The sequence below is a fragment of the Tribolium castaneum genome, chromosome 2 (assembly GCF_031307605.1).
Source record: "Tribolium castaneum strain GA2 chromosome 2, icTriCast1.1, whole genome shotgun sequence".
Classification (NCBI taxonomy): domain Eukaryota; kingdom Metazoa; phylum Arthropoda; class Insecta; order Coleoptera; family Tenebrionidae; genus Tribolium; species Tribolium castaneum.
In genome coordinates this window covers 6,935,405-6,962,500 of record NC_087395.1, presented here as the reverse complement: position 1 = coordinate 6,962,500, position 27,096 = coordinate 6,935,405, and the positions used below count along the sequence as shown (strand labels likewise).

Below are 27,096 nucleotides of genomic sequence, written 5' to 3'. Positions count from 1 at the left end.
CATTTTCGTCTTCGTCTGAAACATTGAAAACTGAATTACATTTTTGTTCAGTAACTGTCGTCGAAGACGAAAATGCAGCATTTACAAACGACTCTAAAAACTTCAGTGACTTTTATGACATCTCCTTTTTCCTCTACTAAAGTGTTAGTTTAATTTAGTTTAATTTCAGTTTTTTAAACATTTTATTTTAAAGCAAATTTTTGTTAAATATTAATTATATCCAACTCTATAACTCGCTTATGGTTGGTCCTACAAGAAAAATGCAAACAACTATTTTGTAGGAAATTTTATCAGCTTTAATATTAGATGAAAGATAAAAATTGATAGGAGTAACTGTTTTCGAGATATAAGCAAAAAACAAAAAAACTGTTACCTTAATTAAGCGCTTGCATATAAGCAAATTTAGTACTACTAGTATTGTTATTATTAATGTTATTGTTATTAATATGACGACTAAAGACAACTCTAAGACTTTATTGACTTTTATGTCTCCTCCTTTTTCCTCTACTAAAGTGTTAGACACAATTAATTTAGTTTAATTTCAGTTTTTTAAACATTATATTTTAAAGCAAATTTTTGTTAAATATTATTTATATCCAACTCTATAACTCGCTTATGGTTGGTCCTACAAGAAAAATGCAAATAACGATTTTGTAGTAAATTTTATCAGCTTTAATTTTGAAAAAAAGATAAAAATTGATAGGAGTAACAGTTTTCGAGATATAAGCAAAAAACCAATAAGAAAACTGTAACTGTTACTGAACAAAAATGTAATTCAGTTTTCAATGTTAAGACGATGACAAAAATGCAGCATTTACAAACGACATTAAGACTTCAGTGACCTATATGTCACCTCTTTTTTCTTCTAATAAAGTATTGGACCCAATAAATTAAGTGTATTTTAAATCACAAGACATTTTCTGTTGAAGCACTTTTTTTTTAATTTTAATTATTTTCAAACTTATATCTCGCTTATGGTTAGTCCTACATGAAAAATGCAAATAACTATTTTGTAGAAAATTTTATCAGCTTTAATTTTAGTAAAAAGATAAAAATTGATAGGAGTAACTGTTTTCGAGATTTAAGCAAGAAACCAAAAAACTGTTACCTTAATTAAGCGCTTGCCAACTAAATTAAGTGTATTTTAAATCACAAGGCATTTTCTGTTAAAGCACTTTTTTTTAAATATTAATTATTTTCAAACTTATATCTCGCTTATGGTTAGTCCTACATGAAAAATGCAAACTACTATTTTGTAGGAAATTTTATCAGCTTTAATTTTAGTAAAAAGATAATAAAAATTGATTGGAGTAACTGTTTTCGAGATATAAGCAAGAAACCAAAAAACTGTTACCTTAATTAAGCGTTTGCATATAAGCAAATTTAGTACTTTTAGTATTATTATTATTAAATGCAAAAAAAATGCAAAAAACTATTTTGTAGGAAATTTTATCAGTTTTAATTTGAAAGAAAGATAAAAATTGATAGGAGTAAATGTTTTCGAGATATAAGCAAAAAACCAAAGTGAAAACTGTAACAGTTACTGAACAAAAATGTAATTTAGTTTTCAATGTTTAAGACGAAGACGAAAATGCAGCATTTACTGTCACCTCTTTTGTCTACTAATTAAGTATTGGACCCAATAAATTAAGTGTATTTTAAATCACAAGACATTTTCTGTTAAAGCACATTTTTTTTTAATTATTAATTATTTTTAAACTTATATCTCGTTTATGGTTAGTTCTACATGAAAAATGCAAATAACTATTTTGTAGGAAATTTTATCAGCTTTAATTTTAGTGAAAAGGTAAAAATTAATAGGAGTAATTGTTTTCGAGATATAAGCAAGAAACTGTTACCTTAATGTAGCGCTTGCATATAAACAAATTTAGTAATATTATTATTATTATTATTAATGTTATTGTTATTAATATGACGACTAAAAACGACTCTCAAGACTTTGGTAACTTTTATGTCTTTTCCTTTTTCCTCAAGTAAAGTGTTAGACTCAATTAATTTAGTTTAATATCGGTTTTTCAAACATTTTATTTTAAAGCAAATTTTTGTTAAAGATTATTTATATCCAACTCTATAACTCGCTTATGGTTGGTCCTACAAAAAAATGCAAATAACTATTTTGTAGGAAATTTTATTAGCTTTAATTTTGAAAGAAAGATAAAAATTGATAGGAGTAACTGTTTTCGAGATATAAGCAAAAAACCAATACGAAAACTGTAATTGTTACTGATCAAAAATGTAATTCAGTTTTCAATGTTTGAGACAAAGACGAAAATACAGCATTTAAAATCGACTATGAAGACTTCAGTGACTTTTGTGTCACCTCCTTTTTCTTCTAATAAAGTATTGGACCCTTTAAATTAAGTGTATTTTTAATCACAAGACATTTTCTGTTAAAGCACTTTTTTTTTAAATATTAATTATTTTCAAACTTATATCTCGCTTAAGGTTAGTCCTACATGAAAAATGCAAATAACTATTTTGTAGGAAATTTTATCAGCTTTAATTTTAGTAAAAAGATAAAAATTGATAGGAGTAACTGTTTTTGAGATATAAGCAAGAAACTGTTACCTTAATTAAGCGCTTGCATATAAGCAAATTTAGTAATATTAGTATTATTATTATTAATGTTATTGTTATTAATAGAACGACTAAAGACGACTCTGAAACATTTAGTGACTTTTATGTCTTCTCCTGTTTCCTATACTAAAGTGTTAGACAAAATTAATTTAGTTTAATTTCAGTATTTCAAACATTTTATTTTAAAGCAAATTTTTGTTAAATATTATTTATATCTATCTCTATAACTCGCTTATGCTTGGTCCTACAAGAAAAATACAAATAACTATTTTGTAGGAAATTTTATCAGCTTTAATTTTAGTAAAAAGATAAAAATTGATAGGAGTAACTGTTATCGAGATATAAGCAAGAAACCAAAAAACTGTTACCTTAATAAAGCGCTTGCATATAAGCAAATTTAGTACTATTAGTATTATTATTATTAATGTTATTGTTATTAATATGACGACTAAAAACCACTCTAAAAACTTTCGTGACTTTTATGTCTTCTCCTTTTTCCTCAACTAAAGTGTTAGTCTTAATTAATTTAGTTTAATTTCGGTTTTTCAAACATTTTATTTTAAAGCAAATTTTTGTTAAAGATTATTTATATCCAACTCTATACCTCGCTTATGGTTGGTCCTACAAAAAAATGCCAATAACTATTTTGTAGGAAATTTTATCAGCTTTGATTTTGAAAGAAAGATAAAAATTGATAGGAATAACTGTTTTCGAGATATAAGCAAAAAACCAATAAGAAAACTATAACTGTTACTAAACAAAAATGTAATTCAGTATTCAATGTTTGAGACAAAGACGAAAATGCAGCATTTAAAATCGACTCTGAAGACTTCAGTGACTTTTATGTCATCTCCTTTTTCTTCTAATAATGTATTGGACCCATTAAATTAAGTGTATTTTAAATCACAAGACATTTTCTGTTAAAGCACTTTTTTTTTAAATATTAATTATTTTCAAACTTATATCTCGCTTATGGTTAGTCCTACATAAAAAATGCAAATAACTATTTTGTAGGAAATTTTATCAGCTTTAATTTTGAAAGAAAGATAAAAATTGATAGTAGTAATTGTTTTCGAGATATAAGCAAAAAACTAAAGTAAAAACTGTTACAGTTACTGAACAAAAATGTAATTCAATTTTCAATGTTTGAGACGAAGACGAAAATGCAGCATTTAAAAACGACTCTGAAGACTTCAGCGACTTTTATGTCACCTCCTTATTCTTCTAATAAAGTATTGGACCCAATAAATTAAGTGTATTTTAAATCACAAGACATTTTCTGTTAAAGCACTTTTTTTTAAATATTAATAATTTTCAAACTTACATCTCGCTTATGGTTAGTCCTACATGAAAAATGCAAATAACTATTTTGTAGGAAATTTTATCAGCTTTAATTTTAGTAAACAGATAAAAATTGATAGGAGTAACTGTTTTCGAGATATAAGCAAGAAACCAAAAAACTGTTACCTTAATAAAGCGCTTGCATATAAGCAAATTTAGTACTATTAGTATTATTATTATTAATGTTATTGTTATTAATATGACGACTAAAAACGACTCTGAAGACTTTGGTGACTTTTATGTCTTCTCCTTTTTCCTATACTAAAGTGTTAGACACAATTAATTTAGTTTAATTTCAGTATTTCAAACATTTTATTTTAAAGCAAATTTTTGTTAAATATTATTTATATCTATCTCTATAACTCGCTTATGCTTGGTCCTTCAAGAAAAATACAAATAACTATTTTGTAGGAATTTTTATCAGCTTTAATTTTAGTAAAAAGATAAAAATTGATAGGAGTAACTGTTTTCGAGATATAAGCAAGAAACCAAAAAACTGTTACCTTAATAAAGCGCTTGCATATAAGCAAATTTAGTACTATTAGTATTATTATTATTAATGTTATTGTTATTAATATGACGACTAAAAACGACTCTCAAGACTTTGGTGACTTTTATGTCTTCTCCTTTTTCCTCAACTAAAGTGTTAGTTTTAATTAACTTAGTTTTATTTCGGTTTTTCAAACATTTTATTTTAAAGCAAATTTTTGTTAAAGATTATTTATATCCAACTCTATAACTCGCTTATGGTTAGTCCTATAAAAAAAATGCCAATAACTATTTTGTAGGAAATTTTATCAGCTTTGATTTTGAAAGAAAGATAAAAATTGATAGGAGTAACTGTTTTCGAGATATAAGCAAAAAACCAATAAGAAAACTGTAACTGTTACTAAACAAAAATGTAATTCAGTTTTCAATGTTTGAGACAAAGACGAAAATGCAGCATTTAAAATCGACTCTGAAGACTTCAGTGACTTTTATGTCACCTCCTTTTTCTTCTAATAAAGTATTGGACCCATTAAATTAAGTGTATTTTAAATCACAAGACATTTTCTGTTAAAGCACGTTTTTTTTAAATATTAATTATTTTCAAACTTATATCTCGCTTATGGTTAGTCCTACATGAAAAATGCAAATTACTATTTTGTAGGAAATTTTATCAGCTTTAATTTTAGTAAAAAGATAAAAATTGATAGGAGTAACTGTTTTCGAGATATAAGCAAGAAACCAAAAAACTGTTACCTTAATTAAGCGCTTGCATATAAGCAAATTTAGTACTAAAAACAACTCTGAAGACTTTGGTGATTTTTATGTCTTCTCCTTTTTCCTCTACTAAAGTGTTAGACCCAATTAATTTACTTTAATATCGGTTTTTCAAACATTTTATTTTAAAGCAAATTTTTGTTAAAGATTATTTATATCCAACTCTATAACTCGCTTATGGTTGGTCTTACAAAAGAAATGCAAATAACTATTTTGTTGGAAATTTTATCAGCTTTAATTTTGAAAGAAAGATAAAAATTGATAGGAGTAATTGTTTTCGAGATATAAGCAAAAAACCAAAGTAAAAACTGTTACAGTTACTGAACAAAAATGTAATTCAGTTTTCAATGTTTGAGACGAAGACGAAAATGCAGCATTTAAAAACGACTCTGAAGACTTCAGTGACTTTTATGTCACCTCCTTTTTCTTCTAATAGAGTATTGGTCCCAATAAATTAAGTGTATTTTAAATCACAAGACATTTTCTGTTAAAGCACTTTTTTTTTAAATATTAATTATTTTCAAACTTCTATCTCGCTTATGGTTAGTCCTACATAAAAAATGCAAATAACTATTTTGTAGGAAATTTTATCAGCTTTAATTTTAGTAAAAAGATAAAAATTGATAGGAGTAACTGTTTTCGAGATATAAGCAAGAAACTGTTACCTTAATTAAGCGCTTGCATATAAGCAAATTTAGTAATATTAGTATTATTATTATTAATGATGACTAATGATGGCGACCACGACACACGTCTGTAAACAGTGCCGTGAAACAGTAAATATAAACATCGACAAAGTGATCCTTTGTTATGGAAAGTGCAACACATGCATTCACTATGCATGCAGCCCATACAAACCTGGAGAAATCAAGGTACTAGATAACTACAAGGAAAATATCAAATGGGTGTGCGACTCCTGCAGAATCAGACCCTCGCAAGAGGAAGCGATGAGACACCTTATAGATATTGTAAGTAACCTTAAGGGAAAAATTGACGACTGTCTGAAACAAATACAAAATCAAAACGGAACAATACAAAGGTTAGATCAGCTGTTAGCGGAGTCACAAACCAAATCGTCCAAACCAATAACAAGATCCAACAAAGGACACACAGATGTCATCACAAACCAAGAAAGAGAAAACCTGACGAACGTAAAAGCTCAGAAAAAAAGTAACAAGCCATCTGACAGGGTGATAGAAAACAACAAGCAAAAAAAACAAGTTGACAAGGAGGGTAACACAGTCCAGGACAAAAAACCCGAAACAAGCCAATCATTAAACCAACGAAACGACGAAAAAGAAAAAGACATCAGGACAAAGGTTGCAAAAAAATCGAAACAGGACGTAATCACAGGGACAGCTAGAGTAGATGAGGCTGACGGCTTCAGAGGCGCCCGTAAGATGGGATGGCTGTTTGTTGGCCGTGCAACAAGTACTACGACAGAAGATAAAGTATCAAATTATCTCAAACAACTACATCCTGATGAACATTTCACCGTGGAAGAACTACCCAAGCACATCAACAATAAGAGTCAAAATAAATCCTTTAAAGTTGGACTACGATTTGAATTAGTAGAAGAAATGATGAAACCTGAGTCGTGGCCCGAAAACCTAACCATACAGAGGTTCAAGTTTTTTCGAAGACCCCAACAAATCGGTAGGTTTTGAAAACCTAACCACAATAATAAACTATAACATACAATCACTATCGAAAAAAATAGACGCACTGACTATACAGTTAACAGAAGACGAAGTAGACATTGTAATTATCACTGAGCACTGGTGCAAGGACAACACCCTGGAAAGCTTAACCATCCCAGGATATAATATTATAAGCCACTTTAGCAGATCACTTAACCAGCATGGCGGATCCTTAATCGCAACAAGGGAGGGTATTTCCGCAAAAAATATTGAAGGCATTAGACCCCTATGTGAAGAATTCACTGCAGAAATCTCAGCTGCTGAGATTCCTTCAAAAAACTTAATAATAATGGCGGTATATCGATCTCCAAATCAGAACTTCAAGCACTTCATAGATAAAATTAATGAAGCACTAGAAAACCTGACACAAAGGAACCACTCTAGACGATACATTGTCGCTGGGGACTTTAACACCAATATTCTCAAGGATGGCGTCGAACAATCTTTATTAATCGAAACTTTCACAACATATGGTATGCAACCACTAATGAGAGAGGCATCTAGAACAACTGAAACTTCTTCTAGCTGCATAGATAATATATTTTCAAATATTAACATAGAAGAAATCTTCTCAAAAGAGACAAAAAGTTGGTGCATGTCTGATCACTACTGTCAAGTCCTGAAGATTAAGAACCCAGTGCAAGAACCTAGAAAACCAGAAAAACATATATACAGAAGAATAAATGAACAGAATACTTACTACTTTAAGGAGTACTTAACCGGAATTGAGTGGGCTCGTGTCTTCAAACACCGTAATGCAAAAGAGGCCTACACTGTCTTCCATACAACTCTGACAGCTGCCTTTGACAAATTCTTCCCTAGAAAAGAAAAAATTAATAAACCAAAATTCAATAAGAGACCTACGTGGATTAGTAAAAAAATCATGAGTATGAAAAATACACTAGAAGTCTACAAACAATAGCAAGAGTTGAGAAAAGCCAACAATCAGCTGAGGTCTTCAAGTCATATAAACGCAGCTACTTCCAAGAAATTGAAGAAAACCACAGAAACTACAACGCTTATATCCTAAACAATGCTGATAATAAGCAAAAAGCCATTTGGAAAATCATCAATACAAAAACGAAGACAAGCAATACCAAAGAATGCAAATTGAATGCCGACGACCTCAATCTCTACTTTGCCACGATAGGAGAGAAAACGTCAGACAGTATAAAAAAAAATCGACAAAGATCCTTGTGATTTCCTCAAGGCGTGTAAAAGCAATGCAAAATCGTTTTGGTTAGCGCCTGTTAGTGAAGAAGAGGTCACAAGACTGATAAGATCCTTAAAATGCAAAAACTCCAAAGATGTGTACGATATGTCTACGTCATTTTTGAAAGAAATACTCCTAGAAATTACAAATCCACTTACTATGCTCATAAACAAAAGTTTTATTGAAGGATACTTTCCTGACGAGTTAAAGGTGGCAAAAATTATTCCGGTTCCAAAAGAAAAAGGCGAAGTAGAAAACATCAACAAATTTAGACCAATCTCTATTCTACCTACAATTTCAAAAGTCTTCGAGGCTGCTCTGAAGAATCGTTTAATGAAGTATCTTGAGCAAAATGACTTATTTAGTGAGTCACAACATGGCTATAGAAGTGGTAGATCAACCATTACTGCAGCATTGGATCTATACAAGAAAATAACAAGAGCCCTAGATAACCGAGAAATGGTAGAAGTAGCGATGTGCGATCTAAGCAAAGCGTTTGACACCCTGCCACACAAGTTGATTCTACAAAAATTACAACACTATGGGATACGAGGGATCACGCAAGAAATTTTTAAGTCCTACCTTGAAAATAGAACCCAGATAGTAAAATGGAATGAAAAATGGTCAAAGCCTCTGCCAACAAGGTGTGGAGTGCCCCAGGGATCAATCCTCGGTCCACTGCTATTTATAATCTATGTAAATGACTTGCCTATCAATATGAGAGTGGATGGACAGTGTCTATATGCGGACGACACTTCCTTCTGCATCAAAGAAGAAACAGAGGATACGCTAAAACCAAAAATGAGAAAAATCCTTGAAGATGCCAATGAATGGTTCACAGCAAATAAACTGAAACTCAATGGAGACAAGACTCAGGAACTATTTATATCTTCAAAACCCACCAACGTCACATCGGTAAAATTCTTGGGATTTTACCTAAATAGCAAAGCATCTTGGAAGGACCACATTCAGGAAACCTGCAAAAACCTAGCATCAGCTTTATTCAGTATCAGAAGAATCAAGAATATCTCAACTCCCCAAGCTGCAAGGGTGACATACTTTGCTAACTTCCACAGCAAAGCCACCTATGGTATACTTCTATGGGGTACTTCATCAGATGCTGACAAGATCTTCGTCCTGCAAAAGAAAGCAATCAGAATCCTGTGCCAAATGAACTATCGGGAAAGCTGCCGCCCAGCCTTCAAACAACAACAAATTCTTACCATCCCTTCCGCGTACATATTGAGCTGTCTGAGGTACGTCCACAACCACCTCCACGAGTTCATCAAGAATGGCTCATATCACGAGCATAACACAAGACACGCTGACGCGCTCTCAACACCGTACCATCGGCTTAAAGTGTCACAGCACAGCATTGACCATTGGGGCCCGAAGCTTTATAACAAGCTTCAGGACCCGATGAAGAGACTAGCTCCGGCTCTGTTTGAGAAGAAGGTAAAGGACGCACTATTAGAAATGAGTTATTATTCTATCCAAGAGTTCCTGGATAACCCTCCAGATTTAAAATAAATGTATGTATTGTCCCATATACACTTACATGTACATAATTATATGACGCGCCATGTATTATTTATTGATGGCAATAAATCTATTATTATTATTATTATTATTATTAATGTTATTGTTATTAATATGACGACTAAAGACAACTCTAAGACTTTTGTGACTTTTATGTCTTCTCCTTTTTCCTCTACTAAAGTGTTAGACACAATTAATTTAGTTTAATTCCGGTTTTTCAAGCATTTTATTTTAAAGCAAATTTTTGTTAAATATTATTTATATCCAACTCTATAACTCGTTTATGCTTGGTCCTACAAGAAAAATGTAAATAACTATTTGGTTGGAAATTTTATCAGCTTTAATTTTGAAAGAAAGATAAAATTTGATAGGAGTAACTGTTTTCGAGATATAAGCAAAAAACCAATAAGAAAACTGTAACTGTTACTGAACGAAAATGTAACTCAGTTTTCAATGTTTGAGACGAAGACAAAAATGCAGCATTTAAAAACGACTCTGAAGACGTCAGTGACTTTTATGTCACCTCCTTTTTCTTCTAATAAAGTATTGGACCCAATAAATTAAGTGTATTTTAAATCACAAGACATTTTCTGTTAAAGCACTTTTTTTTTAAATATTAATTATTTTCAAACTTATATCTCGCTTATGGTTAGTCCTACATGAAAAATGCAAATAACTATTTTGTAGGAAATTTTATCAGCTTTAATTTTAGTAAAAAGATAAAAATTGATAGGAGTAACTGTTTTCGAGATATAATCAAGAAACCAAAAAACTGTTACCTTAATTAAGCGTTTGCATATAAGCAAATTTAGTATTATTAGTATTATTATTATTAATGTTATTGTTATTAATATGACGACTAAAAACGACTCTGAAGACTTTGGTGACTTTTACGTCTCCTCCTTTTTCCTCTACTAAAGTGTTAGACCCAATTAATTTAGTTTAATTTCGGTTTTTCAAACATTTTATTTTAAAGCAAATTTTTGTTAAAGATTATTTATATCCAACTCTATAACTCGCTTATGGTTGGTCCTACAAAAAAAATGCTAAAAACTATTTTGTAGAAAATTTTATCAGCTTTAATTTTGAAGGAAAGATAAAAATTTATAGGAGTAACTGTTTTCGAGATATAAGCAAAAAACCAAAGTGAAAACTGTAACAGTTACTGAACAAAAATGTAATTCAGTTTTCAATGTTTGAGACGAAGACGAAAATGCAGCATTTAAAATCGACTCTGAAGACGTCAGTGACTTTTAAGTCACCTCCTTTTTCTTCTAATAAAGTATTGGACCCAATAAATTAAGTGTATTTTAAATCACAAGACATTTTCTGTTAAAGCACTTTTTTTTTAAATATTGATTATTTTCAAACTTATATCTCGCTTATGGTTAGTCCTACATGAAAAATGCAAATAACTATTTTGTAGGAAATTTTATCAGCTTTAATTTTAGTAAAAAAATAAAAATTGATAAGAGTAACTGTTTTCGAGATATAAGCAAGAAACTGTTACCTTAATTAAGCGCTTGCATATAAGCAAATTTAGTAATATTAGTATTATTATTATTAATGTTATTGTTATTAATTTGACGACTAAAAACTTGAGACGTAATTCGAATTTCTGTGCCTGAATAAGGGGTTTTCAGTTTCTTTGATGTAAGGTTTCTTGTTTGTAACAATGAATTAACAATAATATTTGGTTTTTATCCAAACTGTGGCATGAATCAGCTTTAAGACTATAACGCAAATCTTTTGTTTTGTGCTAAAATAAGACGTTTTTAGTCAGTTTGATATAAGTTTTCTTGTTCAAAGCAAAATATTGTCGAAAATCAACCGTTTTTGTCTAAACTGATACAAAATTCGGTGGTTTGTGTCCGAATACAAAGTTTTCAGATTCTTTAATGTTAGGTTTGCTGCTTCTAACAAAGAATCAACGAAAATATTTTGTTTTAATACAAACTGCAATATAAAATGTCTTCATAGGACAAAACATGATGTTTGGCATCTGTTTAATAAAAATTTACTCGTTTGGAAGCATAGAATCATTTCAAATAAGCTATTCTCGTCGAAACTATAATGTAATTAGTATTTTGTGCTAGAATACAGCGTTTTTGTTAGATTTATTAACAATTTTGTCTATTTTAAGCAATGAAACGAATAGGATTAGCTGCCTTTATCTAAAGTGATACATAAATTGCTCTTTTATGCCAGATTAATACGTTTTTAGTCTGTTCGATGTAAGTTTTCTTGTTCAAAGCAAAAGATCGTCTAAAATAAGCCGTTTTTGTTTGAACTGATGAACAATTCAGACTGAGAGTCAACAAAAATAATTTATTTTAATCCAAACTGATACTTTTTGACTCTATAAAAGTCCTATAAGAGTCCGAGATACGCCGTTCTCGTCAAGTCTATAACGTAATTCGTTTTTTTGTGTCAGAATACGACGTTTTCTGTCTGTTTAATATAAGTTTTTAATAATAATAATAATAATAATAACAATAATAATAATAATAATAATAATAATAATAATAATAATAATAATAATAATAATAATAATAATAATAATAATAAAAATAATAATACTAATAATAGTAATAATAATAATAATAATAAAAATAATAATAGTAATAAAAGTAAGCTTAGTTTTTTAAGCAAAAATGAAGCTTATTTTGTGTTATATGAGCGTTTTCTCATTTCTATGCAAGAAATCATCTGTGATCTGTGTTGTTAGGCAAGAAATTGAATAAAATTAATAACTCATTTTAAAACTGGTATAAAAACATTTACTATACAAAAGTTAATAATAATAATAATAATAAAAATAATAATAATAATAATAATAATAATAGTAATAAATAAAATAATAATAATAATAATAATAATAATAATAATAATAATAATAATAATAATAATAATAATAATGATAATAATACTTATAATAATGAATTTCTTTCTAAATTAAAGCTTAGTTTTTTTAAGCAAAAATGATGCTTATTTTGTGTTATCTGAGCGTTTTTTCATTTCTATGCAAGAGATCATCTGTGATCTGTGTTTTTAGGCAAGAAATTGTCTAAAACTAATAATTCATTTTAAAACTGTTATAAAAACATTTACTATACAAAAGTTATAATCGGTTATTAATAATAATAATATTAATAATAATAATAATAATAATAATAATAATAATAATAATAATAATAATAATAATAATAATAATAATAATAATAATAAAAATAATAATAATAGTAGTAATAAAAGTAAGCTTAGTTTTCTAAGCAAAAATAAAGCTTATTTTATGTTATATGAGCGTTTTCTCATTTCTATGCAAAAGATCATGTGTGATCAGTGTTTTTAGGCAATCTTAGCCATTTTATAGTTTTTAGGCAAGAAATTGGCTAAAATTAATCACTCATTTTAAAACTGGTATAAAAACAATACTATACAAAAGTTAAAATCGGTTTATAATAATAATAATTATAATAATAATAATAATAATAATAATAATAATAATAATAATAATAATAATAATAATAATAATAATAATAATAATAATAATAATAATAACAATAATAATAATAATAATAATAATAATAATAATAATAATAACAATAATAATAATAAAAATAATAATAATAGTAATAAAAATAAGCTTAGTTTTCTAAGCAAAAATGAAGCTTATTTTGTGTGTTATATGAGTGTTTTCTCATTTCTATGCAAGAAATCATCTGTGATCTGTGTTTTTAGGCAAGAAATTGTCTAAAATTAATAACTCATTTTAAAACTGGTATAAAATCATTTACTATACAAAAGTTAATAATAATAATAATAACAATAATAATAATAATAATAATAATAGTAATAGTAACAAACGTAATAATAATACTTTTAATAAGGAAAAATGGAGCTTATTTTGTGTGTTACATGAGCGTTTTCTCATTTCTATGCAAAAGATCATGTGTGATGTGTGTTTTTAGGCAATCTAAACCATTTTATAGTTTTTAATATTTAACAAAAATTTGCTTTAAAATAAAATGTTTGAAAAACTGAAATTAAACTAAATTAATTGTGTCTAACACTTTAGTAGAGGAAAAAGGAGGAGACATAAAAGTCACTAAAGTCTTCAGAGTCGTTTTTAAATGCTGCATTTTCGTCTTCGTCTCAAATATTGAAAACTGAATTACATTTTTGTTCAGTAACTGTAACAATTTTCACTTTGGTTTTTTGCTTATATCTCGAAAACAGTTACTCCTATCAATTTTTATCTTTCTTTCAAAATTAAAGCTGATAAAATTTCCTACAAAATAGTTATTTGCATTTCTTTTGTAAGACCAACCATAAGCGAGTTATAGAGTTGGATATAAATAATCTTTAACAAAAATTTGCTTTAAAATAAAATGTTTGAAAAACCGAAATTAAACTAAATTAATTGGGTCTAACACTTTAGTATAGGAAAAAGGAGAAGACATAAAAGTCACTAAATGTTTCAGAGTCGTCTTTAGTCGTCATATTAATAACAATAACATTAATAATAATAATACTAATAGTACTAAATTTGCTTATATGCAAGCGCTTTATTAAGGTAACAGTTTTTTGGTTTCTTGCTTATATCTCGAAAACAGTTACTCCTATCAATTTTTACCTTTTTTTCAAAATTAAAGCTGATATAATTTTCTACAAAATAGTTATTTCCATTTTTTGGTAGGACCAACCATAAGCGAGTTATAGAGTTGGATATAAATAATCTTTAACAAAAATTTGCTTTAAAATAAAATGTTTGAAAAACTGATATTAAACTAAATTAATTGGGTCTAACACTTTAGTAGAGGAAAAAGGAGAAGACATAAAAATCACCAAAGTCTTCAGAGTTGTTTTTAGTACTAAATTTGCTTATATGCAAGCGCTTAATTAAGGTAACAGTTTTTTGGTTTCTTGCTTATATCTCGAAAACAGTTACTCCTATCAATTTTTATCTTTTTACTAAAATTAAAGCTGATAAAATTTCCTACAAAATAGTAATTTGCATTTTTCATGTAGGACTAACCATAAGCGAGATATAAGTTTAAAAATAATTAATATTAAAAAAAAATGTGCTTTAACAGAAAATGTCTTGTGATTTAAAATACACTTAATTTATTGGGTCCAATACTTTATTAGAAGAAAAAGGAGGTGACATAGAAGTCACCAAAGTCTTGAGAGTCGTTCTTAGTCGTCATATCAATAACAATAACATTAATAATAATAATAATACTAATAGTACTAAATTTGCTTATATGGAAGCGCTTAATTAAGGTAACAGTTTCTTGCTTATATCTCGAAAACTTACATTTTTGTTCAGTAACTGTAACAGTTTTTACTTTGGTTTTTTGCTTATATCTCGAAAACAATTACTCCTATCAATTTTTATCTTTCTTTCAAAATTAAAGCTGATAAAATTTCCTACAAAATAGTTATTTGCATTTCTTTTGTAAGACCAACCATAAGCGAGTTATAGAGTTGGATATAAATAATCTTTAACAAAAATTTGCTTTAAAATATAATGTTTGAAAAACCGAAATTAAATTGAGTCTAACACTTTAGTATAGGAAAAAGGAGAAGACATAAAAGTCACCAAAGTCTTCAAAGTCGTTTTTAGTCGTCATATTAATAACAATAACATTAATAATAATAATAATGCTGCATTTTCGTCTTCGTCTCAAACATTGGAAACTGAATTACATTTTTGTTCAGTAACAGTTACAGTTTTCTTATTGGTTTTTTGCTTATATCTCGAAAACAGTTACTCCTATCAATTTTTATCTTTCTTTCAAAATTAAAGCTGATAAAATTTCCTACAAAATAGTTATTTGCATTTTTCTTGTAGGACCAACCATAAGCGAGTTATAGAGTTGGATATAAATAAGATTTAACAAAAACTTGCTTTAAAATAAAATGTTTGAAAAACTAAAATTAAACTAAATTAATTGTGTCTAACACTTTAGTAGAGGAAAAAGGAGAAGACATAAAGGTCACTAAAAGTTTCAGAGTCGTCTTTTGTCGTCATATTAATAACAATAACATTAATAATAATACTAATAGTACTAAATTTGCTTACATGCAAACGCTTAATTAGGGTAACAGTTTTTTGGTTTCTTGCTTATATCTGGAAAACAGTTACTTATATCAATTTTTATCTTTTTACTAAAATTAAAGCCGATAAAATTTTCTATAAAATAGTTATTTGCATTTTTCATGTAAGACTAACCATAAGCGAGATATAAGTTTAAAAATTATTAATATTAAAAAAAAAAGTGCTTTAACAGAAAATGTCTTGTGATTTAAAATACACTTAATTTATTGGGTCCAATACTTTATTAGAAGAAAAAGGAGGTGACATAAAAGTCGCTGAAGTCTTCAGAGTCGTTTTTAAATGCTGCATTTTCGTCTTCGTCTCAAACATTGAAAACTGAATTACATTTTTGTTCAGTAACTGTAACAGTTTTTACTTTGGTTTTTTGCTTATATCTCGAAAACAATTACTCCTATCAATTTTTATCTCTCTTTCAATATTAAAGCCGATAAAATTTCCTACAAAATAGTTAATTGCATTTTTCATGTAGGACTAACCATAAGCGAGATATAAGTTTGAAAATAATTAATATTTAAAAAAAAAGTGCTTTAGCAGAAAATGTCTTGTGATTTAAAATACACTTAATTTAATGGGTCCAATACTTTATTAGATGAAAAAGGAGGTGACATAAAAGTCACTGAAGTCTTCAGAGTCGTTTTTAAATGCTGCATTTTCGTCTTCGTCTCAAACATTGAAAACTGAATTACATTTTTGTTCAGTAACTGTAACAGTTTTTACTTTGGTTTTTTGCTTATATCTCGAAAACAATTACTCCTATCAATTTTTGTCTTTCTTTCAAAATCAAAGCTGATAAAATTTCCTACAAAATAGTTATTGGCATTTTTTTGTAGGACCAACCATAAGCGAGTTATAGAGTTGGATATAAATAATCTTTAACAAAAATTTGCTTTAAAATAAAATGTTTGAAATACTGAAATTAAACTGAATTAATTGTGTCTAACACTTTAGTATAGGAAAAAGCAGAAGACATAAAAGTCACCAAAGTCTTCAGAGTCGTTTTTAGTCGTCATATTAATAACAATAACATTAATAATAATAATACTAATAGTACTAAATTTGCTTATATGCAAGCGCTTTATTAAGGTAACATTTTTTTGGTTTCTTGCTTATATCTCGAAAACAGTTACTCCTATCAATTTTTATCTGTTTACTAAAATTAAAGCTGATAAAATTTCTTACAAAATAGTTATTTGCATTTTTCATGTAGGACTAACCTTAAGCGAGATATAAGTTTAAAAATAATCAATATTTAAAAAAAAAGTGCTTTAACAGAAAATGTCTTGTGATTTAAAATACACTTAATTTATTGGGTCCAATACATTATTAGAAGAAAAAGGAGGTGACTTAAAAGTCACAGAAGTCTTCAGAGTCGTTTTTAAATGCTGCATTTTCGTCTTCGTCTCAAACATTGAAAACTGAATTACATTTTTGTTTGTTTAGTAACTGTAACAGTTTTCACTTTGGTTTTTTGCTTATATCTCGAAAACTATTATTCCTATCAATTTTTATCTGTCTTTCAAAATTAAAGCTGATAAAATTTCCTACAAAATAGTTATTTGCATTTTTCATGTAGGACTAACCATAAGCGAGATATAAGTTTGAAAATAATTAATATTAAAAAAAAGTGCTTTAACAGAAAATGTCTTGTGATTTAAAATACACTTAATTTAATGGGTCCAATACTTTATTAGAAGAAAAAGGAGGTGACATAAAAGTCACTGAAGTCTTCAGAGACGATTTTAAATGCTGCATTTTCGTCTTTGTCTCAAACATTGAATACTGAATTACATTTTTGTTTAGTAACAGTTACAGTTTTCTTATTGGTTTTTTGCTTATATCTCGAAAACAGTTACTCCTATCAATTTTTATCTTTCTTTCAAAATCAAAGCTGATAAAATTTCCTACAAAATAGTTATTGGCATTTTTTTTGTAGGACCAACCATAAGCGAGTTATAGAGTTGGATATAAATAATCTTTAACAAAAATTTGCTTTAAAATAAAATGTTTGAAAAACCGAAATTAAACTAAATTAATTAAGACTAACACTTTAGTTGAGGAAAAAGGAGAAGACATAAAAGTCACCAAAGTTTTGAGAGTTGTTTTTAGTCGTCATATTATTAACAATAACATTAATAATAATAATACTAATAGTACTAAATTTGCTTATATGCAAGCGCTTTATTAAGGTAACAGTTTATTGGTTTCTTGCTTATATCTCGAAAACAGTTACTCCTATCAATTTTTATCTTTTTACTAAAATTAAAGCTAATAAAATTTCCTACAAAATAGTTATTTGTATTTTTCTTATAGGACCAAGCATAAGCGAGTTATAGAGATAGATATAAATAATATTTAACAAAAATTTGCTTTAAAATAAAATGTTTGAAATACTGAAATTAAACTAAATTAATTGTGTCTAACACTTTAGTATAGGAAAAAGGAGAAGACATAAAAGTCACCAAAGTCTTCAGAGTCGTTTTTAGTCGTCATATTAATAACAATAACATTAATAATAATAATACTAATAGTACTAAATTTGCTTATATGCAAGCGCTTTATTAAGGTAACAGTTTTTTGGTTTCTTGCTTATATCTCGAAAACAGTTACTCCTATCAATTTTTAACTGTTTACTAAAATTAAAGCTGATAAAATTTCCTACAAAAAAATAGTTATTTGCATTTTTCATGTAGGACTAACCATAAGCGAGATATAAGTTTGAAAATAATCAATATTTAAAAAAAAGTGCTTTAACAGAAAATGTCATGTGATTTAAAATACACTTAATTTAATGGGTCCAATACATTATTAGAAGAAAAAGGAGGTGACTTAAAAGTCACAGAAGTCTTCAGAGTCGTTTTTAAATGCTGCATTTTCGTCTTCGTCTCAAACGTTGAAAACTGAATTACATTTTTGTTTAGTAACTGTAACAGTTTTCACTTTGGTTTTTAGCTTATATCTCGAAAACAATTATTCCTATCAATTTTTATCTTTCTTTCAAAATTAAAGCTGATAAAATTTCCTACAAAATAGTTATTTGCATTTTTCTTGTAGGACCAACCATAAGCGAGTTATAGAGTTGGATATAAATAATATTTAACAAAAACTTGCTTTCAAATAAAATGTTTGAAAAACTAAAAAATAAAATTTCCTACAAAATAGTAATTTGCATTTTTCATATAGGACTAACCATAAGCGAGATATAAGTTTAAAAATAATTAATATTTAAAAAAAAAGTGCTTTAACAGAAAATGTCTTGTGATTTAAAATACACTTAATTTATTGGGTCCAATACTTTATTAGAAGAAAAAGGAGGTGACATAAAAGTCACCAAAGTCTTGAGAGTCGTTCTTAGTCGTCATATCAATAACAATAACATTAATAATAATAATACTAATAGTACTAAATTTGCTTATATGCAAGCGCTTTATTAAGGTAACAGTTTATTGGTTTCTTGCTTATATCTCGAAAACAGTTACTCCTATCAATTTTTATCTTTTTACTAAAATTAAAGCTGATAAAATTTCCTACAAAATAGTTATTTGTATTTTTCTTGTAGGACCAAGCATAAGCGAGTTATAGAGATAGATATAAATAATATTTAACAAAAATTTGCTTTAAAATAAAATGTTTGAAATACTGAAATTAAACTAAATTAATTGTGTCTAACACTTTAGTATAGGAAAAAGGAGAAGACATAAAAGTCACCAAAGTCTTCAGTGTCGTTTTTAGTCGTCATATTAATAACAATAACATTAATAATAATAATACTAATAGTACTAAATTTGCTTATATGCAAGCGCTTTATTAAGGTAACAGTTTTTTGGTTTCTTGCTTATATCTCGAAAACAGTTACTCCTATCAATTTTTATCTGTTTACTAAAATTAAAGCTGATAAAATTTCCTACAAAATAGTTATTTGCATTTTTCATGTAGGACTAACCATAAGCGAGATATAAGTTTGAAAATAATCAATATTTAAAAAAAAGTGCTTTAACAGAAAATGTCATGTGATTTAAAATACACTTAATTTATTGGGTCCAATACATTATTAGAAGAAAAAGGAGGTGACTTAAAAGTCACAGAAGTCTTCAGAGTCGTTTTTGAATGCTGCATTTTCGTCTTCGTCTCAAACATTGAAAACTGAATTACATTTTTGTTTAGTAACTGTAACAGTTTTCACTTTGGTTTTTTGCTTATATCTCGAAAACAATTATTCCTATCAATTTTTATCTTTTTTTCAAAATTAAAGCTGATAAAATTTCCTACAAAATAGTTATTTGCATTTTTCTTGTAGGACCAACCATAAGCGAGTTATAGAGTTGGATATAAATAATATTTAACAAAAACTTGCTTTAAAATAAAATGTTTGAAAAACTAAAAAATAAAATTTCCTACAAAATAGTAATTTGCATTTTTCATATAGGACTAACCATAAGCGAGATATATGTTTAAAAATAATTAATATTTAAAAAAAAAGTGCTTTAACAGAAAATGTCTTGTGATTTAAAATACACTTAATTTATTGGGTCCAATACTTTATTAGAAGAAAAAGGAGGTGACATAAAAGTCACCAAAGTCTTGAGAGTCGTTCTTAGTCGTCATATCAATAACAATAACATTAATAATAATAATACTAATAGTACTAAATTTGCTTATATGCAAGCGCTTTATTAAGGTAACAGTTTATTGGTTTCTTGCTTATATCTCGAAAACAGTTACTCCTATCAATTTTCATCTTTTTACTAAAATTAAAGCTGATAAAATTTCCTACAAAATAGTTATTTGTATTTTTCTTGTAGGACCAAGCATAAGCGAGTTATAGAGATAGATATAAATAATATTTAACAAAAATTTGCTTTAAAATAAAATGTTTGAAATACTGAAATTAAACTAAATTAATTGTGTCTAACACTTTAGTATAGGAAAAAGGAGAAGACATAAAAGTCACCAAAGTCTTCAGAGTCGTTTTTAGTCGTCATATTAATAACAATAACATTAATAATAATAATACTAATAGTACTAAATTTGCTTATATGCAAGCGCTTTATTAAGGTAACAGTTTTTTGGTTTCTTGCTTATATCTCGAAAACAGTTACTCCTATCAATTTTTATCTGTTTACTAAAATTAAAGCTGATAAAATTTCCTACAAAATAGTTATTTGCATTTTTCATGTAGGACTAACCATAAGCGAGATATAAGTTTGAAAATAATCAATATTTAAAAAAAAGTGCTTTAACAGAAAATGTCATGTGATTTAAAATACACTTAATTTATTGGGTCCAATACATTATTAGAAGAAAAAGGAGGTGATTTAAAAGTCACAGAAGTCTTCAGAGTCGTTTTTAAATGCTGCATTTTCGTCTTCGTCTCAAACATTGAAAACTGAATTACATTTTTGTTCAGTAACAGTTACAGTTTTCGTATTGGTTTTTTGCTTATATCTCGAAAACAGTTACTCCTATTAATTTTTATCTTTTTTTCAAAATTAAAGCTGATAAAATTTCCTACAAAATAGTTATTTGCATTTTTCTTGTAGGACCAACCATAAGCGAGTTATAGAGTTTGATATAAATAATATTTAACAAAAACTTGCTTTAAAATAAAATGTTTGAAAAACTAAAAAATAAAATTTCCTACAAAATAGTAATTTGCATTTTTCATGTAGGACTAACCATAAGCGAGATATAAGTTTAAAAATAATTAATATTTAAAAAAAAAGTGTTTTACAGAAAATGTCTTGTGATTTAAAATACACTTAATTTATTGGGTCCAATACTTTATTAGAAGAAAAAGGAGGTGACATAAAAGTCACCAAAGTCTTGAGAGTCGTTCTTAGTCGTCATATCAATAACAATAACATTAATAATAATAATACTAATAGTACTAAATTTGCTTATATGCAAGCGCTTAATTAAGGTAACAGTTTCTTGCTTATATCTCGAAAACTTACATTTTTGTTCAGTAACTGTAACAATTTTTACTTTGGTTTTTTGCTTATATTTCGAAAACAATTATTCCTATCAATTTTTATCTTTTTTTCAAAATTAAAGCTGATAAAATTTCCTACAAAATAGTTATTTGCATTTTTTTTGTAAGACCAACCATAAGCGAGTTATAGAGTTGGATATAAATAATCTTTAACAAAAATTTGCTTTAAAATATAATGTTTGAAAAACCGAAATTAAACTAAATTAATTGAGTCTAACACTTTAGTATAGGAAAAAGGAGAAGACATAAAAGTCACCAAAGACTTCAGAGTCGTTTTTAGTCGTCATATTAATAACAATAACATTAATAATAATAATAATGCTGCATTTTCGTCTTCGTCTCAAACATTGAAAACTGAATTACATTTTTGTTCAGTAACAGTTACAGTTTTCTTATTGGTTTCTTGCTTATATCTCGAAAACAGTTACTTCTATCAATTTTTATCTTTTTTTCAAAATTAAAGCTGATAACATTTCCTACAAAATAGTTATTTGCATTTTTTTGTAGGACCAACCATAAGCGAGTTATAGAGTTGGATATAAATAATCTTTAACAAAAATTTTCTTTAAAATAAAATGTTTGAAAAACTAAAATTAAACCAAATTAATTGTGTCTAACACTTTAGTAGAGGAAAAAGGAGAAGACATAAAGGTCACTGAAGTCTTCAGAGTCGTTTTTAGTCGTCATATTAATAACAATAACATTAATAATAATAATACTAATAGTACTAAATTTGCTTACATGCAAGCGCTTAATTAATGTAACAGTTTTTTGGTTTCTAGCTTATATCTCGAAAACAGTTACACCTCTCAAATTTTATCTTTCTTTCAAAATTAAAGCTGATAAAATTTTCAACAAAGTAATTATTTGCATTTTTCTTGTAGGACCAAGCATAAGCGAGTTATAGAGATGAATATAAATAATTTCTAACAAAAATTTGCTTTAAAATAAAATGTTTGAAAAACTGAAATTAAACTAAATTAATTGTGTCTAACACTTTAGTGGAGGAAAAAGGAGAAGACATAAAAGTCTTTAAAGGTTTCAGAATCGTCTTTAGTCGTCATATTAATAACAATAACATTAATAAACTAATAGTACTAAATTTGCTTATATGCAAACGCTGCATTAAGGTAATAGTTTTTTGGTTTCTTGCTTATATCTCGAAAACAGTTACTCCTATCAATTTTTAACTTTTCACCAAAATTAAAGATGATAAAATTTCCTGCAAAATAGTTATTTGCATTTTTCATGTAGAACAAACCATAAGCGAGATATAAGTTTGAAAATAATTAATAATTAAAAAAAAAATGTGTTTTAACAGAAAATGTCTTGTGATTTAAAATACACTTAATTTATTGGGTCCAATACTTAATTAGAAGAAAAAGGAGGTGCAAATAACTATTTTGTTGGAAATTTTATTAGCTTTAATTGTGAAAGAAAGATAAAATTTGATAGGAGTAACTGTTTTCGAGATATAAGCAAAAAACCAATAAGAAAACTGTAACTGTTACTGAACAAAAATGTAATTCAGTTTTCAATGTTTGAGACGAAGACAAAAATGCAGCATTTAAAAACGACTCTGAAAACTTCAGTGACTTTTATGTCACCTCCTTTTTCTTCTAATAAAGTATTGGACCCAATAAATTAAGTGAATTATAAATCACAAGACATTTTCTGTTAAAAACTTTTTTTTAATTATTAATTACTTTCAAACTTATATTTCGCTTATGGTTAGTTCTACATGAAAAATGCAAATAACTATTTTGTAGGAAATTTTATCACCTTTAATTTTGGTGAAAAAGTAAAAATTGATAGGAGTAACTGTTTTCGAGATATAAGCAAAAAACAAAAAAACTGTTACTTTAATTAAGCGCTTGCATATAAGCAAATTTAGTACTACCAGTATTGTTATTATAAATGTTATTGTTATTAATATGACGACTAAAGACAACTCTAAGACTTTAGTGACTTTTATGTCTCCTCCTTTTTCCTCTACTAAAGTGTTAGACACAATTAATTTAGTTTAATTTCAGTTTTTCAAACATTTTATTTTAAAGCAAATTTTTGTTAAATATTAAAAACTATAAAATGGCTTAGATTGCCTAAAACACACATCACACGTGATCTTTTGCATAGAAATGAGAAAACGCTCATATAACACAAAATAAGCTTCATTTTTGCTTAGAAAACTAAGCTTACTTTTATTACTACTATTATTATTATTTTTATTATTATTATTATTATTATTATTACTATTATTATTATTATTATTATTATTATTATTATTATTATTATTATTATTAATATTATTATTATTAAAAACCGATTATAACTTTTGTATAGTAAATGTTTTTATACCAGTTTTAAAATGAGTTATTAATTTTAGACAATTTCTTGTCTAAAAACACAGATCACAGATGATCTCTTGCATAGAAATGAGAAAACGCTCAGATAACACAAAATAAGCATCATTTTTGCTTAGAAAAACTAAGCTTTAATTTAGAAAGAAATTCATTATTATAAGTATTATTATCATTATTATTATTATTATTATTATTATTATTATTATTATTATTTCTTTTATTACTATTATTATTATTATTGTTATTATTATTATTAACTTTTGTATAGTAAATGTTTTTATACCAGTTTTAAAATGAGTTATTAATTTTAGACAATTTCTTGCCTAAAAACACTCATATAACACACAAAATAAGCTTTATTTTTGCTTAGAAAACTAAGCTTACTTTTATTACTATTATTATTATTATTATTATTATTATTATTGTTATTATTATTATTATTATTATTATTAAAAACCGATTATAACTTTTGTATAGTATTGTTTTTATACCAGTTTTAAAATGAGTGATTAATTTTAGCCAATTTCTTGCCTAAAAACTATAAAATGGCTTAGATTGCCTAAAAACACAGATCACACATGATCTTTTGCATAGAAATGAGAAAACGCTCATATAACACAAAATAAGCTTCATTTTTGCTTAGAAAACTAAGCTTACTTTTATTACTACTATTATTATTATATTTATTATTATTATTATTATTATTATTATTACTATTATTATTATTATTATTAATATTATTATTATTAAAAACCGATTATAACTTTTGTATAGTAAATGTTTTTATACCAGTTTTAAAATGAGTTATATTAATTTAGACAATTTCTTGCCTAAAAACACAGATCACAGATGATCTCTTGCATAGAAATGAGAAAACGCTCAGATAACACAAAATAAGCATCATTTTTGCTTAGAAAAACTAAGCTTTAATTTAGAAAGAAATTCATTATTATAAGTATTATTATCATTATTATTATTATAATTATTATTATTATTATTATTATTATTATTTTTTATTACTATTATTATTATTATTATTATTATTATTATTAACTTTTGTATAGTAAATGTTTTTATACCAGTTTTAAAATGAGTTATTAATTTTAGAAAATTTCTTGCCTAAAAACACAGATCACAGATGATTTCTTGCATGGAAATGAGAAAACGCTCATATAACACAAAAAGAGCTTCATGTTTGCTTAGAAAACTAAGCTTACTTTTATTACTATTATTATTTTTATTATTATTATTATTATTATTATTACTATTATTAGTATTATTATTTTTATTATTATTATTATTATTACTATTATTATTATTATTATTATTATTATTATTATTATTATTGTTATTAGTATTATTATTATTAAAAACTTGTATTAAACAGACAGAAAACGTCGTATTCTGACACAAAAAAACGAATTACGTTATAGACTTGACGAGAACGGCGTATCTCGGACTCTTATAGGACTCTTATAGGGTCAAAAAGTATCAGTTTGGATTAAAATAAATTATTTTTGTTGACTCTCAGTCTGAATTGTTCATCAGTTCAAACAAAAACGGCTTATTTTAGACGATCTTTTGCTTTGAACAAGAAAACTTACATCGAACAGACTAAAAACGTATTAATCTGGCATAAAAGAGCAATTTATGTATCACTTTAGATAAAGGCAGCTAATCCTGTTCGTTTCATTGCTTAAAATAGACAAAATTGTTAATAAATCTAACAAAAACGCTGTATTCTAGCACAAAATACTAATTACATTATAGTTTCGACGAGAATAGCTTATTTGGAATGATTCTATGCTTCCAAACGAGTAAATTTTTATTAAACAGATGCCAAACATCATGTTTTGTCCTATAAAGACATTTTATATTGCAGTTTGTATTAAAACAAAATATTTTCGTTGATTCTTTGTTAGGAGCAGCAAACCTAACATTAAAGAATCTGAAAACTTTGTATTCGGACACAAACCACCGAATTTTGTATCAGTTTAGACAAAAACGGTTGATTTTCGACAATATTTTGCTTTGAACAAGAAAATTTATATCAAACTGACTAAAAACGTCTTATTTTAGCACAAAACAAAAGATTTGCGTTATAGTCTTGAAGCTGATTCATGACACAGTTTGGATAAAAACCAATTATTTTTGTTAATTCATTGTTACAAACAAGAAACCTTACATCAAAGAAACTGAAAATCCCTTATTCAGGCACAGAAATTCGAATTACGTTTCTGCCTTTGTTTTGAACACGAAAACTTACATTAAAAAGATTAAAAACGTCTTATTCTGGCTGAAAACTGCAAATTATATATTACTCTAGATAAAAGCAATTTATCCTGATTACTCCTTTACTTAGAATAGAGTAAACTTGTATAAAATTTAATGAAAACTTTAAATTTAGTCTCAAAGAAATAATTTACGTTATAGTTTTGACCAGCACTGTTTATTTCAAACGAATTTATGATTCGAAACTAATGAACTTTTATGGGGCAGATGCAAAACCACATATTACCATGTAAAGCGTTGTTTTAAAGCAAAGTATTACCTTTTGCAACAAGAAATTTCACGTCAAACAAACTGAAAACTTCGTATCCATGCATAAATAACGAATTACGTATCAGTTTAGGCAAATACAGCTTATTTTAAACGATTCATTGCTATAAACAAGAAAAATTTTATCAAGCATATTGAAAACGTCTTATTCTCGAAAATAAGAGCACATTATGTATCAGTTTTGACAAAAGCGGATTACTCTGTTTGATTCTATGCTTAGAGTAGAGTAAACTACTATAAAACGTAATGAAAACTCTATATTCAAGCTCAAAAGAACAAATTACGTTATAGTTTTGGCAAAAAAAAAATATTTCGGACGATTACATACTTCGAAGTAAGCAAACTTTAATTGAACAAGTGCAAAAGCTAATACTTTGCTTTAAAATAACGATTTATGTGGTAATATG

The 27,096-nt window shown here is 26.8% G+C and overlaps 1 long non-coding RNA gene across 2 annotated transcripts; it reads right to left on the bottom strand.

The window, feature by feature from the left end:
* Nucleotides 1-7,331: 7,331 nt before the first annotated feature.
* LOC135265329 (uncharacterized) lies at nucleotides 7,332-9,747 on the bottom strand. 2 transcript variants are annotated; one of them, XR_010332958.1, is made up of 4 exons: nucleotides 9,339-9,747; nucleotides 8,698-9,252; nucleotides 7,603-7,720; nucleotides 7,332-7,549 (listed from the first exon to the last, which is right to left on the bottom strand). It is a non-coding gene; the product is annotated as an uncharacterized LOC135265329 (long non-coding RNA). The 2 variants fall into 2 exon arrangements; XR_010332957.1 differs by having other exon boundaries at nucleotides 8,698-9,747.
* Between the last annotated feature and the right edge of the window lie 17,349 nt (nucleotides 9,748-27,096).